Consider the following 5,099-nt stretch of genomic DNA (forward strand, 5'->3'; position numbering starts at 1 on the left):
CCAAAAGGTCCGTCCTCAGAGGGACAGCTGGGCAATAACGTGACAGGGACACAGACAGCTACCCACCTACCGGGAAGGTCACAAAATCCAACTCCCGAGTCTCTCCTGGGAGGACTGTGCCCAAGCCAAGGGGTTGAATCCTGACCTAAGCTGACGTTAGAAAGTTTCATCATGGGCACGAGGCGCCTGGGTGGCTCGGACGGTGGAGGGTCCAACTTCGGCTCAGGTCATGATCTCGCAGTTCGTCGGATCGAGCTGTGGGGCTCTGCGCTGACGTCCACCGAGGAGCCTGCTAGGCCTTCGCTCTTCCTCCCTTTCTCTCTACCCCTCCCCCACACGCACGCAGCACACATTCTCTCTCTCTCTCTCTCAAAATTAATAAACAAAAACAATTTAAAAAACACATCTGAAAGTAAAAAGTTAATCAGTGCCGACAAATCTCACTGCTTTGGTTATTCTACAATCAGTACCTTTCAACCCAAGCCAAACTTCACCCTCAGGAGACCAGCCTAAGCCAGAGAAAGAGGGAAGGACGGTGTTTACTCGCTAAAGGAGGTTTTGCTGTCGCGTTACTGTTTATTCCCCAGGGCAAGACACCACGGTAGGAACTGGGATGAGTTCATGGTGAGCATCTGTCACCTAAACCACCAGTGGGTTTAGGGAGATTACGAGAACGGATACTTTCTCTGAGTAAGTATGAGGTTGAATATCCGTCAGGTCCTTATACAGAAGAAGCTGGGCACCACCCCCGGTAAATGTCTACCCCCAGGCATCAGTGCCCACACGTCTAAGCCAATCCCAGAGATCCTTCTGCTCCTTTGCCGGATTGGCTCACGGGCAGGCATATGACCGGCTTCCAGTGAGACCAAAGGGGCATATATGGGGGGGTGGGGGTGCCCTCCCACACAGTTTCCTGGGGAGGAGTGAGGTCCCTCTGCAGGGGGCTGCGACAGGTGTTTCACAACCCCAAGAAACAGGGCCAGGGTGCAAGAAAACCCGCTAACAGAGGACGGCAGAGAGAAAGGGGGAAAGCCAAATTCTCTCTCTGAGCTGCAGGGCAAGCCCGTGGCTAGCCCTGGGCGTCTGGCTGAATCAATAGTAACTGTCCTCACGGATTAATCCCCGGGGGAGTGGAGTCATCGTAGCTTGCTGCCAGAAGCATTCTACCTTAACGATCGCCAAAAGTCACTCCCCTTGCCCTCTCCCCCCGGAGGGGTTCGTGCTCACTTTGGTACATTCAGTACCCGTGTGGGATGGCCTAGAACGCCTGACGCAAAGATGGGCAGCCATCTGTAACAACTAGGATGGGTCGGATCCCCAAGGTAGTATCCCTCTATCACAACCTGAAGATGTCCCACCTTAGGGAAACAAAAGTGAAGCATCCAACCCAGGGCCGATCTTTGGGAGGAACCTTCGAGAGACAGGATATAGCAAGTGCAAAGGCCCTGAGGCACGTTTGGCACAAATGGGAATGACTAATGCAGGACCTTGGGAGTCCGCAGGGTGAGGACTATGGGCTTTATTTAAAGTGTGATTAGAAGCCTTTTGGAAAGTTTTGAGTAGGAGGGTGATATGACGTATATTTTGAAAGCATTATTCTAGCTGCTGTGTGGTAATAGAGTGAGTGGGGCTGAGCTTGGAGTGGGATAGAGGGAAATATTGCAAAGGTTCACATGGGATATCATGGTGGCTTAACTAGGGTGGAAGCGTGGGGGATAATGAGAAGGGGAGATATATATATTGAGAGAGAGAGGTGTTAATATACCTGTTTGTGAATATAAGCTTAGATAGAGATACATTTTTTCAAGAAGGGGGAGAAGCAGAGAGAGAGAATCTAAAGCAGACTCTACACTCAGCACGGAGCCCAACGTGAGGCTTGATCCCACAACCGAGATCATGACCCGAGCCAGAATCAAAAGTTGGGTGCTTAACTGACTGCACCACCCGGGCACCCTGAGATACATCTTTAAATATTTATCGATACATAGAGATACTTTGGAAGATACACCAAGGGCATAGGGTGCTGGAGTAGACATCAGGTGGCAGGGCGTGGGGGCCAGACGATTTGAGAACAACTTCTCGCATAGAATTAACTCTCCCCAAGTCATGGCCAAAGGAGTGAGGTGTAGGACTTGATGGAGAGAAGGCCAGAAGGGACCAGAAGCTGACCTATTTCCATCGCCTGCAGCCCCTAGCATAGCCTCTCCCAGGCTGGTCCAGGAGAAAAGTGAAGGGTGAGTCCAAACGGAGACTCAGCCGAGTTCCTTGGGTTCATCAGGCAAAAGGGTTGTTAGAGGATTTATTTTTCTGGCGTCTGTCGTGAGGTTGCCTCAAACATCCCCCTCCACCCACAGGGCTGTGGAAATCGGACGGATGCCAGCTACCAAGGGCCAAATGTGCCTGAAGTGGTGTCCCAAAGTTCAACCTCTCCGCCTCCTCTCCAGCCACAGGAGAAAGCAGAGGGGGGGAAAGGTGGCCACAACCCAAGAGAAGGGATACACAGGCGGTGGGACAGTCACCCAGTGAATACTACGCAGCAGTGAAAAGGCATGATCTACAGAAACGCCAGCACAATGAACCTCGAAACATGACGTTGAGCAAAAAGATCAAGGCTGAGAAGCATATAGACTTTTACAGGAAGGGGAAAAGCAGCAAAACCCAAAACGTCTGGCTGAGGAACACATACCTGTTAGAGAAACATAAGGAAAGGCAAAGAAAGGCTGTACGACATTCAGGGCACTGGTTTCTTCCAAGAGAAGAAGATGAATTTGGGGACAGGCTCCCAAGACACTGGGTCATAGGAACACAGTGCACACTTAGTATTCTTCAAACTGCACACACACACTATATTCAGTCTTCTTGTACGGTCATACTTGTCCCAATTAAAAGCAAAATAGGGCTACCCGAGTTTGCAACAAAAGCCGGGACACTGAAAAAAAAAAAAAAAGTAAAATAGGGGTGCCTGGGTGGCCCAGTTAGTTAAGCATCCGACTTCAGCTCAGGTCACGGTCTCACGGTTCGTGAGTTCGAGCCCCGCATCGGGCTCTGTGCTGACAGCTCAGAGCCTGGAGCCTGCTTCCGATTTCTGTGTCTCCCTCGCTCTCTGCCCCTCCCCCGCTCATGCTCTGTAACTCTCTCTCTCTCTCTCAAAAATAAATTAATGTCAAAAATTGGTTTGGTTTTTTTTTAAGTAAAATAAAAGCAGGGCCTTAAAACTCTGATAACATCAATGACTGTTTTACTTCGCCAAGCCTGGATGGAAAAATTGTAAACAAACTCAGAATCTGTCAGCAGGAGAAAGGCCAGTAAAGTGCAGTCCAGTCCACATCTTGCAATACTGTATACATCAGCGAAAAGCAGTAGGATTGACCCACAAAGAGCATCATTCTCGAAGACATTGTTCAGGAGGAAAAGCAAGTTGGAGAATAATATCTACAGATGTAGAACAATACATGTAAAATACCATTTGTGTTAAAAAAAATTTCTTCTTTGGCATACTTAATAATATATATGTTCTACCCATTAATGTACATGTAGGAAAAAAAAACTGGAAAGATATTGTAGGGGGTTGAGTGATGCCCTCCCTCCCCTCCCCCCACAAGGTCCACCCGAAACCTGTAAACATGACCTTATTTGGAAAAAGCATCGTTGCAGATGTAATTAAGGCAAAGATCTGGAGATGAGATCATTCTAGATTACCCTCATAGCCCCCAAATCTAACGACAAGTGTCTTTATAACAAACACACAGAGGAGACACGAGGGAGGAGGTCATGTGACAATGGAGGGAGACTGGAGGGACCCAGCCACAAGCCAAGGAATGCTAGCAGCCCCAGGAGCCGGACAAGCCAAGGAGGACATCTTCCCTGGAGACTTCAGGGGGAGCACAGCCCTGCCCACAGCTTCCAGAACTGCGCGAGAATAAGTGTTTGTGGGTTCAAGTCAGCTACCAGGCTTGTAGTAATATATTAGGGCAGCCCCAGGAGACTGATACAGACGTTCATTACCCTACAAACAGTGGTTACCTCTGGGGAGGGAAAGCGAGACCCTGTGGTCCTGTCTGTCGTGTCTCCATTTTTCTGTAAGGGGGATGACTTCCTGGCAGTGTTAGCACTTAGTAGCTTTGGGGGCACCGGGCTGGCTCAGTTGGTGGAACTGGCCAACTCTTGATCTCAGGGTCGTGAGTTCTAAGCCCCATGTTGGGAGGAGAGTTTACTCAAAAGCTCTGCCTTTGGGGCGCCTGGGGGGCTCAGTCTGTTAAGCGTTTGACTCTTGATTTCAGCTCAGGTCGTGATCTCATCCTTGGGGAGTTCGAGCCCCACAAGGGGCTCTGCACTGACAGCGCGGAACCTGCTTGGGATTCTCTCTTTCTCCCTCTCTCTGCCCCTCCTCTGCTCGAGCTTGCTCTCTCTCTTTTTTTTTTTTTTTGAGAGAGAGAGAGAGAGAGCGAGCACGAGCAGAGGAGGGGCAGAAAGAGCAGAGGAGGGGCAGAAAGAGAGAGAGAGAGAGAGGGACACACAGAATCCGAAACGGGCTCCAGGCCCTGTGCTGTCAGCACAGAGCAACACGTGGGGCTCGAACCCTGGAGCTCAGGACCGGAGCCGAAGTCCGACGCTTAACCGACGGAGCCACCCAGGCGCCCCTCTTCTTAGTGTATTCTTTAGGATGTCACGGGAGAGTGAGTATTTACGGGAGGGGTCCCGGGAAGCAAGGGAAAAAACCCTGCGGACGAGGCTGCCCCGCGCTGCTCGGTTCCCTCCCACTTGGCGCGCCCCCGGCCCGGCCCCGCCCCGCGTTCCCAACGCTCCAGCGACTCGCGCCCGCCCGCGGAAGGATCCGGGCCACCGGCCTCACCACACACGGCACGCACTCTGATTGGCTGGCGGAGAGCTGGCCTCACATCAGCCCAGGCGGCCGCGCGGCGGCGGGGCGGCCTGGGCGCCAGCCAATCGCAAGACGCTCCGGTGCATGGGTTGCTCCTCTCAGCCAATCCAAAAGGAGAGCCGGAAAAGGGCGCGCCCAATCGGAGCCGGGCAGGTGGGCGGAGTCACCCTTCGACCGTGAAGGCCGACCGCTGTCACCTTGACAACCCGGCGGGTCC

The sequence above is a fragment of the Panthera leo genome, chromosome D3, assembly GCF_018350215.1.
Source record: "Panthera leo isolate Ple1 chromosome D3, P.leo_Ple1_pat1.1, whole genome shotgun sequence".
In the NCBI taxonomy this organism is placed as follows: Eukaryota; Metazoa; Chordata; class Mammalia; order Carnivora; family Felidae; genus Panthera; species Panthera leo.